The 10,000-nt window shown below is 44.4% G+C and overlaps 25 non-coding genes across 25 annotated transcripts; all 25 read right to left on the bottom strand.

Annotated features, from left to right (window-relative positions):
* Nucleotides 1-250: 250 nt before the first annotated feature.
* LOC121175993 lies at nt 251-369 on the bottom strand. The gene has a single exon (XR_005892853.1). It is a non-coding gene; the product is annotated as a 5S ribosomal RNA (ribosomal RNA).
* A 275-nt stretch (nt 370-644) lies between these two features.
* LOC121201284 lies at nt 645-763 on the bottom strand. Its single transcript, XR_005896625.1, has one exon. It is a non-coding gene; the product is annotated as a 5S ribosomal RNA (ribosomal RNA).
* A 275-nt stretch (nt 764-1,038) lies between these two features.
* LOC121177526 lies at nt 1,039-1,157 on the bottom strand. The gene has a single exon (XR_005893270.1). It is a non-coding gene; the product is annotated as a 5S ribosomal RNA (ribosomal RNA).
* A 284-nt stretch (nt 1,158-1,441) lies between these two features.
* On the bottom strand, nt 1,442-1,560 carry LOC121201278. Its single transcript, XR_005896624.1, has one exon. It is a non-coding gene; the product is annotated as a 5S ribosomal RNA (ribosomal RNA).
* Nucleotides 1,561-1,844: 284 nt separating this feature from the next.
* LOC121201273 lies at nt 1,845-1,963 on the bottom strand. The gene has a single exon (XR_005896622.1). It is a non-coding gene; the product is annotated as a 5S ribosomal RNA (ribosomal RNA).
* Nucleotides 1,964-2,247: 284 nt separating this feature from the next.
* Nucleotides 2,248-2,366, bottom strand: LOC121177520. The gene has a single exon (XR_005893266.1). It is a non-coding gene; the product is annotated as a 5S ribosomal RNA (ribosomal RNA).
* Nucleotides 2,367-2,650: 284 nt separating this feature from the next.
* Nucleotides 2,651-2,769, bottom strand: LOC121177516. The gene has a single exon (XR_005893265.1). It is a non-coding gene; the product is annotated as a 5S ribosomal RNA (ribosomal RNA).
* Nucleotides 2,770-3,053: 284 nt separating this feature from the next.
* Nucleotides 3,054-3,172, bottom strand: LOC121177509. Its single transcript, XR_005893263.1, has one exon. It is a non-coding gene; the product is annotated as a 5S ribosomal RNA (ribosomal RNA).
* Nucleotides 3,173-3,447: 275 nt separating this feature from the next.
* Nucleotides 3,448-3,566, bottom strand: LOC121177502. The gene has a single exon (XR_005893262.1). It is a non-coding gene; the product is annotated as a 5S ribosomal RNA (ribosomal RNA).
* Nucleotides 3,567-3,850: 284 nt separating this feature from the next.
* Nucleotides 3,851-3,969, bottom strand: LOC121177485. Its single transcript, XR_005893260.1, has one exon. It is a non-coding gene; the product is annotated as a 5S ribosomal RNA (ribosomal RNA).
* A 275-nt stretch (nt 3,970-4,244) lies between these two features.
* On the bottom strand, nt 4,245-4,363 carry LOC121176063. The gene has a single exon (XR_005892880.1). It is a non-coding gene; the product is annotated as a 5S ribosomal RNA (ribosomal RNA).
* A 275-nt stretch (nt 4,364-4,638) lies between these two features.
* LOC121175987 lies at nt 4,639-4,757 on the bottom strand. Its single transcript, XR_005892851.1, has one exon. It is a non-coding gene; the product is annotated as a 5S ribosomal RNA (ribosomal RNA).
* Nucleotides 4,758-5,032: 275 nt separating this feature from the next.
* On the bottom strand, nt 5,033-5,151 carry LOC121201270. Its single transcript, XR_005896621.1, has one exon. It is a non-coding gene; the product is annotated as a 5S ribosomal RNA (ribosomal RNA).
* A 275-nt stretch (nt 5,152-5,426) lies between these two features.
* Nucleotides 5,427-5,545, bottom strand: LOC121177479. Its single transcript, XR_005893259.1, has one exon. It is a non-coding gene; the product is annotated as a 5S ribosomal RNA (ribosomal RNA).
* A 284-nt stretch (nt 5,546-5,829) lies between these two features.
* On the bottom strand, nt 5,830-5,948 carry LOC121201265. Its single transcript, XR_005896620.1, has one exon. It is a non-coding gene; the product is annotated as a 5S ribosomal RNA (ribosomal RNA).
* Nucleotides 5,949-6,223: 275 nt separating this feature from the next.
* On the bottom strand, nt 6,224-6,342 carry LOC121177474. Its single transcript, XR_005893258.1, has one exon. It is a non-coding gene; the product is annotated as a 5S ribosomal RNA (ribosomal RNA).
* A 284-nt stretch (nt 6,343-6,626) lies between these two features.
* Nucleotides 6,627-6,745, bottom strand: LOC121201259. The gene has a single exon (XR_005896618.1). It is a non-coding gene; the product is annotated as a 5S ribosomal RNA (ribosomal RNA).
* A 284-nt stretch (nt 6,746-7,029) lies between these two features.
* On the bottom strand, nt 7,030-7,148 carry LOC121176142. Its single transcript, XR_005892903.1, has one exon. It is a non-coding gene; the product is annotated as a 5S ribosomal RNA (ribosomal RNA).
* Nucleotides 7,149-7,432: 284 nt separating this feature from the next.
* On the bottom strand, nt 7,433-7,551 carry LOC121178574. The gene has a single exon (XR_005893798.1). It is a non-coding gene; the product is annotated as a 5S ribosomal RNA (ribosomal RNA).
* A 275-nt stretch (nt 7,552-7,826) lies between these two features.
* Nucleotides 7,827-7,945, bottom strand: LOC121176332. The gene has a single exon (XR_005892951.1). It is a non-coding gene; the product is annotated as a 5S ribosomal RNA (ribosomal RNA).
* Nucleotides 7,946-8,229: 284 nt separating this feature from the next.
* LOC121176769 lies at nt 8,230-8,348 on the bottom strand. The gene has a single exon (XR_005893060.1). It is a non-coding gene; the product is annotated as a 5S ribosomal RNA (ribosomal RNA).
* A 275-nt stretch (nt 8,349-8,623) lies between these two features.
* LOC121178576 lies at nt 8,624-8,742 on the bottom strand. The gene has a single exon (XR_005893800.1). It is a non-coding gene; the product is annotated as a 5S ribosomal RNA (ribosomal RNA).
* Nucleotides 8,743-9,017: 275 nt separating this feature from the next.
* LOC121175984 lies at nt 9,018-9,136 on the bottom strand. Its single transcript, XR_005892850.1, has one exon. It is a non-coding gene; the product is annotated as a 5S ribosomal RNA (ribosomal RNA).
* A 284-nt stretch (nt 9,137-9,420) lies between these two features.
* Nucleotides 9,421-9,539, bottom strand: LOC121177466. The gene has a single exon (XR_005893257.1). It is a non-coding gene; the product is annotated as a 5S ribosomal RNA (ribosomal RNA).
* Nucleotides 9,540-9,814: 275 nt separating this feature from the next.
* On the bottom strand, nt 9,815-9,933 carry LOC121201247. The gene has a single exon (XR_005896615.1). It is a non-coding gene; the product is annotated as a 5S ribosomal RNA (ribosomal RNA).
* Between the last annotated feature and the right edge of the window lie 67 nt (nt 9,934-10,000).

Genomic DNA, 10,000 nt, shown 5'->3' with positions numbered 1-10,000 from the left:
TTTATACATGCTAAAACGCCACGAAGAAATCCAATGTTGAATAGGGACATTGATCATCTGGATTTCTCCACAAATCCAAGCACAAGAAGCCACGAAAAATGAGCTTTTCCACCTAACAAGAATTTTCTGACTACTCATCATCTGATAAAGTTTCTTACTATCTTTGATTACCTACAAGTCCATTTTTATCCAACACCGGCTCAGACACACAGTGATCTAGGGATGGTGTTTCTCAAAGATGGGGATAAAAGGCTCACAGCACCTGGTATTCCCAGGCGGTCTCCCATCCAAGTACTAACCAGGCCCTACCCTGCTTAGTTTCCGAGATCAGACGAGATCGGGCGTGCTCAGGGTGGTATGGCCGTAAGCAACAGCAAACCCTATAAACAGGCTCTTTATACATGCTAAAACGCCACGAAGAAATCCAATGTTGAATAGGGACATTGATCATCTGGATTTCTCCACAAATCCAAGCACAAGAAGCCACGAAAAATGAGCTTTTCCACCTAACAAGAATTTTCTGACTACTCATCATCTGATAAAGTTTCTTACTATCTTTGATTACCTACAAGTCCATTTTTATCCAACACCGGCTCAGACACACAGTGATCTAGGGATGGTGTTTCTCAAAGATGGGGATAAAAGGCTTACAGCACCTGGTATTCCCAGGCGGTCTCCCATCCAAGTACTAACCAGGCCCTACCCTGCTTAGTTTCCGAGATCAGACGAGATCGGGCGTGCTCAGGGTGGTATGGCCGTAAGCAACAGCAAACCCTATAAACAGGCTCTTTATACATGCTAAAACGCCACGAAGAAATCCAATGTTGAATAGGGACATTGATCATCTGGATTTCTCCACAAATCCAAGCACAAGAAGCCACGAAAAATGAGCTTTTCCACCTAACAAGAATTTTCTGACTACTCATCATCTGATAAAGTTTCTTACTATCTTTGATTACCTACAAGTCCATTTTTATCCAACACCGGCTCAGACACACAGTGATCTAGGGATGGTGTTTCTCAAAGATGGGGATAAAAGGCTTACAGCACCTGGTATTCCCAGGCGGTCTCCCATCCAAGTACTAACCAGGCCCTACCCTGCTTAGCTTCCGAGATCAGACGAGATCGGGCGTGCTCAGGGTGGTATGGCCGTAAGCAACAGCAAACCCTATAAACAGGCTCTTTATACATGCTAAAACGCCACGAAGAAATCCAATGTTGAATAGGGACATTGATCATCTGGATTTCTCCACAAATCCAAGCACAAGAAGCCACGAAAAATGAGCTTTTCCACCTAACAAGAATTTTCTGACTACTCATCATCTGATAAAGTTTCTTACTATCTTTGATTACCTACAAGTCCATTTTTATCCAACACCGGCTCAGACACACAGTGATCGAGGGATGGCGTTTTGCTTCATTCTCAAAGATGGGGATAAAAGGCTTACAGCACCTGGTATTCCCAGGCGGTCTCCCATCCAAGTACTAACCAGGCCCTACCCTGCTTAGTTTCCGAGATCAGACGAGATCGGGCGTGCTCAGGGTGGTATGGCCGTAAGCAACAGCAAACACTATAAACAGGCTCTTTATACATGCTAAAACGCCACAAAGAAATCCAATGTTGAATAGGGACATTGATCATCTGGATTTCTCCACAAATCCAAGCACAAGAAGCCACGAAAAATGAGCTTTTCCACCTAACAAGAATTTTCTGACTACTCATCATCTGATAAAGTTTCTTACTATCTTTGATTACCTACAAGTCCATTTTTATCCAACACCGGCTCAGACACACAGTGATCGAGGGATGGCGTTTTGCTTCATTCTCAAAGATGGGGATAAAAGGCTTACAGCACCTGGTATTCCCAGGCGGTCTCCCATCCAAGTACTAACCAGGCCCTACCCTGCTTAGTTTCCGAGATCAGACGAGATCGGGCGTGCTCAGGGTGGTATGGCCGTAAGCAACAGCAAACCCTATAAACAGGCTCTTTATACATGCTAAAACGCCACAAAGAAATCCAATGTTGAATAGGGACATTGATCATCTGGATTTCTCCACAAATCCAAGCACAAGAAGCCACGAAAAATGAGCTTTTCCACCTAACAAGAATTTTCTGACTACTCATCATCTGATAAAGTTTCTTACTATCTTTGATTACCTACAAGTCCACTTTTATCCAACACCGGCTCAGACACACAGTGATCTAGGGATGGCGTTTTGCTTCATTCTCAAAGATGGGGATAAAAGGCTTACAGCACCTGGTATTCCCAGGCGGTCTCCCATCCAAGTACTAACCAGGCCCTACCCTGCTTAGCTTCCGAGATCAGACGAGATCGGGCGTGCTCAGGGTGGTATGGCCGTAAGCAACAGCAAACCCTATAAACAGGCTCTTTATACATGCTAAAACGCCACGAAGAAATCCAATGTTGAATAGGGACATTGATCATCTGGATTTCTCCACAAATCCAAGCACAAGAAGCCACGAAAAATGAGCTTTTCCACCTAACAAGAATTTTCTGACTACTCATCATCTGATAAAGTTTCTTACTATCTTTGATTACCTACAAGTCCATTTTTATCCAACACCGGCTCAGACACACAGTGATCTAGGGATGGCGTTTTGCTTCATTCTCAAAGATGGGGATAAAAGGCTTACAGCACCTGGTATTCCCAGGCGGTCTCCCATCCAAGTACTAACCAGGCCCTACCCTGCTTAGCTTCCGAGATCAGACGAGATCGGGCGTGCTCAGGGTGGTATGGCCGTAAGCAACAGCAAACCCTATAAACAGGCTCTTTATACATGCTAAAACGCCACAAACAAATCCAATGTTGAATAGGGACATTGATCATCTGGACTTCTCCACAAATCCAAGCACAAGAAGCCACGAAAAATGAGCTTTTCCACCTAACAAGAATTTTCTGACTACTCATCATCTGATAAAGTTTCTTACTATCTTTGATTACCTACAAGTCCATTTTTATCCAACACCGGCTCAGACACACAGTGATCGAGGGATGGCGTTTTGCTTCATTCTCAAAGATGGGGATAAAAGGCTTACAGCACCTGGTATTCCCAGGCGGTCTCCCATCCAAGTACTAACCAGGCCCTACCCTGCTTAGCTTCCGAGATCAGACGAGATCGGGCGTGCTCAGGGTGGTATGGCCGTAAGCAACAGCAAACCCTATAAACAGGCTCTTTATACATGCTAAAACGCCACAAACAAATCCAATGTTGAATAGAGACATTGATCATCTGGATTTCTCCACAAATCCAAGCACAAGAAGCCACGAAAAATGAGCTTTTCCACCTAACAAAAATTTTCTGACTACTCATCATCTGATAAAGTTTCTTACTATCTTTGATTACCTACAAGTCCATTTTTATCCAACACCGGCTCATACACACAGTGATCTAGGGATGGTGTTTCTCAAAGATGGGGATAAAAGGCTTACAGCACCTGGTATTCCCAGGCGGTCTCCCATCCAAGTACTAACCAGGCCCTACCCTGCTTAGCTTCCGAGATCAGACGAGATCGGGCGTGCTCAGGGTGGTATGGCCGTAAGCAACAGCAAACCCTATAAACAGGCTCTTTATACATGCTAAAACGCCACGAAGAAATCCAATGTTGAATAGGGACATTGATCATCTGGATTTCTCCACAAATCCAAGCACAAGAAGCCACGAAAAATGAGCTTTTCCACCTAACAAGAATTTTCTGACTACTCATCATCTGATAAAGTTTCTTACTATCTTTGATTACCTACAAGTCCATTTTTATCCAACACCGGCTCAGACACACAGTGATCTAGGGATGGCGTTTTGCTTCATTCTCAAAGATGGGGATAAAAGGCTTACAGCACCTGGTATTCCCAGGCGGTCTCCCATCCAAGTACTAACCAGGCCCTACCCTGCTTAGCTTCCGAGATCAGACGAGATCGGGCGTGCTCAGGGTGGTATGGCCGTAAGCAACAGCAAACCCTATAAACAGGCTCTTTATATATGCTAAAACGCCACGAAGAAATCCAATGTTGAATAGAGACATTGATCATCTGGATTTCTCCACAAATCCAAGCACAAGAAGCCACGAAAAATGAGCTTTTCCACCTAACAAGAATTTTCTGACTACTCATCATCTGATAAAGTTTCTTACTATCTTTGATTACCTACAAGTCCATTTTTATCCAACACCGGCTCAGACACACAGTGATCTAGGGATGGTGTTTCTCAAAGATGGGGATAAAAGGCTTACAGCACCTGGTATTCCCAGGCGGTCTCCCATCCAAGTACTAACCAGGTCCTACCCTGCTTAGTTTCCGAGATCAGACGAGATCGGGCGTGCTCAGGGTGGTATGGCCGTAAGCAACAGCAAACCCTATAAACAGGCTCTTTATACATGCTAAAACGCCACGAAGAAATCCAATGTTGAATAGGGACATTGATCATCTGGATTTCTCCACAAATCCAAGCACAAGAAGCCACGAAAAATGAGCTTTTCCACCTAACAAGAATTTTCTGACTACTCATCATCTGATAAAGTTTCTTACTATCTTTGATTACCTACAAGTCCATTTTTATCCAACACCGGCTCAGACACACAGTGATCTAGGGATGGTGTTTCTCAAAGATGGGGATAAAAGGCTCACAGCACCTGGTATTCCCAGGCGGTCTCCCATCCAAGTACTAACCAGGCCCTACCCTGCTTAGTTTCCGAGATCAGACGAGATCGGGCGTGCTCAGGGTGGTATGGCCGTAAGCAACAGCAAACCCTATAAACAGGCTCTTTATACATGCTAAAACGCCACGAAGAAATCCAATGTTGAATAGGGACATTGATCATCTGGATTTCTCCACAAATCCAAGCACAAGAAGCCACGAAAAATGAGCTTTTCCACCTAACAAGAATTTTCTGACTACTCATCATCTGATAAAGTTTCTTACTATCTTTGATTACCTACAAGTCCATTTTTATCCAACACCGGCTCAGACACACAGTGATCTAGGGATGGTGTTTCTCAAAGATGGGGATAAAAGGCTTACAGCACCTGGTATTCCCAGGCGGTCTCCCATCCAAGTACTAACCAGGCCCTACCCTGCTTAGTTTCCGAGATCAGACGAGATCGGGCGTGCTCAGGGTGGTATGGCCGTAAGCAACAGCAAACCCTATAAACAGGCTCTTTATACATGCTAAAACGCCACGAAGAAATCCAATGTTGAATAGGGACATTGATCATCTGGATTTCTCCACAAATCCAAGCACAAGAAGCCACGAAAAATGAGCTTTTCCACCTAACAAGAATTTTCTGACTACTCATCATCTGATAAAGTTTCTTACTATCTTTGATTACCTACAAGTCCATTTTTATCCAACACCGGCTCAGACACACAGTGATCTAGGGATGGTGTTTCTCAAAGATGGGGATAAAAGGCTTACAGCACCTGGTATTCCCAGGCGGTCTCCCATCCAAGTACTAACCAGGCCCTACCCTGCTTAGCTTCCGAGATCAGACGAGATCGGGCGTGCTCAGGGTGGTATGGCCGTAAGCAACAGCAAACCCTATAAACAGGCTCTTTATACATGCTAAAACGCGACGAAGAAATCCAATGTTGAATAGGGACATTGATCATCTGGATTTCTCCACAAATCCAAGCACAAGAAGCCACGAAAAATGAGCTTTTCCACCTAACAAGAATTTTCTGACTACTCATCATCTGATAAAGTTTCTTACTATCTTTGATTACCTACAAGTCCATTTTTATCCAACACCGGCTCAGACACACAGTGATCGAGGGATGGCGTTTTGCTTCATTCTCAAAGATGGGGATAAAAGGCTTACAGCACCTGGTATTCCCAGGCGGTCTCCCATCCAAGTACTAACCAGGCCCTACCCTGCTTAGTTTCCGAGATCAGACGAGATCGGGCGTGCTCAGGGTGGTATGGCCGTAAGCAACAGCAAACCCTATAAACAGGCTCTTTATACATGCTAAAACGCCACGAAGAAATCCAATGTTGAATAGGGACATTGATCATCTGGATTTCTCCACAAATCCAAGCACAAGAAGCCACGAAAAATGAGCTTTTCCACCTAACAAGAATTTTCTGACTACTCATCATCTGATAAAGTTTCTTACTATCTTTGATTACCTACAAGTCCATTTTTATCCAACACCGGCTCAGACACACAGTGATCTAGGGATGGTGTTTCTCAAAGATGGGGATAAAAGGCTTACAGCACCTGGTATTCCCAGGCGGTCTCCCATCCAAGTACTAACCAGGCCCTACCCTGCTTAGCTTCCGAGATCAGACGAGATCGGGCGTGCTCAGGGTGGTATGGCCGTAAGCAACAGCAAACCCTATAAACAGGCTCTTTATACATGCTAAAACGCCACGAAGAAATCCAATGTTGAATAGGGACATTGATCATCTGGATTTCTCCACAAATCCAAGCACAAGAAGCCACGAAAAATGAGCTTTTCCACCTAACAAGAATTTTCTGACTACTCATCATCTGATAAAGTTTCTTACTATCTTTGATTACCTACAAGTCCATTTTTATCCAACACCGGCTCAGACACACAGTGATCGAGGGATGGCGTTTTGCTTCATTCTCAAAGATGGGGATAAAAGGCTTACAGCACCTGGTATTCCCAGGCGGTCTCCCATCCAAGTACTAACCAGGCCCTACCCTGCTTAGTTTCCGAGATCAGACGAGATCGGGCGTGCTCAGGGTGGTATGGCCGTAAGCAACAGCAAACACTATAAACAGGCTCTTTATACATGCTAAAACGCCACAAAGAAATCCAATGTTGAATAGGGACATTGATCATCTGGATTTCTCCACAAATCCAAGCACAAGAAGCCACGAAAAATGAGCTTTTCCACCTAACAAGAATTTTCTGACTACTCATCATCTGATAAAGTTTCTTACTATCTTTGATTACCTACAAGTCCATTTTTATCCAACACCGGCTCAGACACACAGTGATCGAGGGATGGCGTTTTGCTTCATTCTCAAAGATGGGGATAAAAGGCTTACAGCACCTGGTATTCCCAGGCGGTCTCCCATCCAAGTACTAACCAGGCCCTACCCTGCTTAGTTTCCGAGATCAGACGAGATCAGGCGTGCTCAGGGTGGTATGGCCGTAAGCAACAGCAAACCCTATAAACAGGCTCTTTATACATGCTAAAACGCCACAAAGAAATCCAATGTTGAATAGGGACATTGATCATCTGGATTTCTCCACAAATCCAAGCACAAGAAGCCACGAAAAATGAGCTTTTCCACCTAACAAGAATTTTCTGACTACTCATCATCTGATAAAGTTTCTTACTATCTTTGATTACCTACAAGTCCACTTTTATCCAACACCGGCTCAGACACACAGTGATCTAGGGATGGCGTTTTGCTTCATTCTCAAAGATGGGGATAAAAGGCTTACAGCACCTGGTATTCCCAGGCGGTCTCCCATCCAAGTACTAACCAGGCCCTACCCTGCTTAGCTTCCGAGATCAGACGAGATCGGGCGTGCTCACGGTGGTATGGCCGTAAGCAACAGCAAACCCTATAAACAGGCTCTTTATACATGCTAAAACGCCACAAACAAATCCAATGTTGAATAGAGACATTGATCATCTGGATTTCTCCACAAATCCAAGCACAAGAAGCCACGAAAAATGAGCTTTTCCACCTAACAAGAATTTTCTGACTACTCATCATCTGATAAAGTTTCTTACTATCTTTGATTACCTACAAGTCCATTTTTATCCAACACCGGCTCAGACACACAGTGATCTAGGGATGGTGTTTCTCAAAGATGGGGATAAAAGGCTTACAGCACCTGGTATTCCCAGGCGGTCTCCCATCCAAATACTAACCAGGCCCTACCCTGCTTAGTTTCCGAGATCAGACGAGATCGGGCGTGCTCAGGGTGGTATGGCCGTAAGCAACAGCAAACCCTATAAACAGGCTCTTTATACATGCTAAAACGCCACAAACAAATCCAATGTTGAATAGGGACATTGATCATCTGGACTTCTCCACAAATCCAAGCACAAGAAGCCACGAAAAATGAGCTTTTCCACCTAACAAGAATTTTCTGACTACTCATCATCTGATAAAGTTTCTTACTATCTTTGATTACCTACAAGTCCATTTTTATCCAACACCGGCTCAGACACACAGTGATCTAGGGATGGCGTTTTGCTTCATTCTCAAAGATGGGGATAAAAGGCTTACAGCACCTGGTATTCCCAGGCGGTCTCCCATCCAAGTACTAACCAGGCCCTTTCCTGCTTAGCTTCCGAGATCAGACGAGATCGGGCGTGCTCAGGGTGGTATGGTCGTAAGCAACAGCAAACCCTATAAACAGGCTCTTTATACATGCTAAAACGCCACAAACAAATCCAATGTTGAATAGAGACATTGATCATCTGGATTTCTCCACAAATCCAAGCACAAGAAGCCACGAAAAATGAGCTTTTCCACCTAACAAGAATTTTCTGACTACTCATCATCTGATAAAGTTTCTTACTATCTTTGATTACCTACAAGTCCATTTTTATCCAACACCGGCTCATACACACAGTGATCTAGGGATGGTGTTTCTCAAAGATGGGGATAAAAGGCTTACAGCACCTGGTATTCCCAGGCGGTCTCCCATCCAAGTACTAACCAGGCCCTACCCTGCTTAGCTTCCGAGATCAGACGAGATCGTGCGTGCTCAGGGTGGTATGGCCGTAAGCAACAGCAAACCCTATAAACAGGCTCTTTATACATGCTAAAACGCCACGAAGAAATCCAATGTTGAATAGGGACATTGATCATCTGGATTTCTCCACAAATCCAAGCACAAGAAGCCACGAAAAATGAGCTTTTCCACCTAACAAGAATTTTCTGACTACTCATCATCTGATAAAGTTTCTTACTATCTTTGATTACCTACAAGTCCATTTTTATCCAACACCGGCTCAGACACACAGTGATCTAGGGATGGTGTTTCTCAAAGATGGGGATAAAAGGCTCACAGCACCTGGTATTCCCAGGCGGTCTCCCATCCAAGTACTAACCAGGCCCTACCCTGCTTAGTTTCCGAGATCAGACGAGATCGGGCGTGCTCAGGGTGGTATGGCCGTAAGCAACAGCAAACCCTATAAACAGGCTCTTTATACATGCTAAAACGCCACGAAGAAATCCAATGTTGAATAGGGACATTGATCATCTGGATTTCTCCACAAATCCAAGCACAAGAAGCCACGAAAAATGAGCTTTTCCACCTAACAAGAATTTTCTGACTACTCATCATCTGATAAAGTTTCTTACTATCTTTGATTACCTACAAGTCCATTTTTATCCAACACCGGCTCAGACACACAGTGATCTAGGGATGGCGTTTTGCTTCATTCTCAAAGATGGGGATAAAAGGCTTACAGCACCTGGTATTCCCAGGCGGTCTCCCATCCAAGTACTAACCAGGCCCTACCCTGCTTAGCTTCCGAGATCAGACGAGATCGGGCGTGCTCAGGGTGGTATGGCCGTAAGCAACAGCAAACCCTATAAACAGGCTCTTTATACATGCTAAAACGCCACAAACAAATCCAATGTTGAATAGAGACATTGATCATCTGGATTTCTCCACAAATCCAAGCACAAGAAGCCACGAAAAATGAGCTTTTCCACCTAACAAGAATTTTCTGACTACTCATCATCTGATAAAGTTTCTTACTATCTTTGATTACCTACAAGTCCATTTTTATCCAACACCGGCTCAGACACACAGTGATCTAGGGATGGTGTTTCTCAAAGATGGGGATAAAAGGCTTACAGCACCTGGTATTCCCAGGCGGTCTCCCATCCAAGTACTAACCAGGCCCTACCCTGCTTAGTTTCCGAGATCAGACGAGATCGGGCGTGCTCAGGGTGGTATGGCCGTAAGCAACAGCAAACCCTATAAACAGGCTCTTTATACATGCTAAAACGCCACGAAGAAATCCAATGTTGAAT

Source organism: Toxotes jaculatrix, chromosome 2 (assembly GCF_017976425.1).
Source record: "Toxotes jaculatrix isolate fToxJac2 chromosome 2, fToxJac2.pri, whole genome shotgun sequence".
In the NCBI taxonomy this organism is placed as follows: domain Eukaryota; kingdom Metazoa; phylum Chordata; class Actinopteri; family Toxotidae; genus Toxotes; species Toxotes jaculatrix.
The sequence above is the reverse complement of the archived record's forward strand: the minus strand, read 5'-3'. Positions and strand labels throughout refer to the sequence as shown.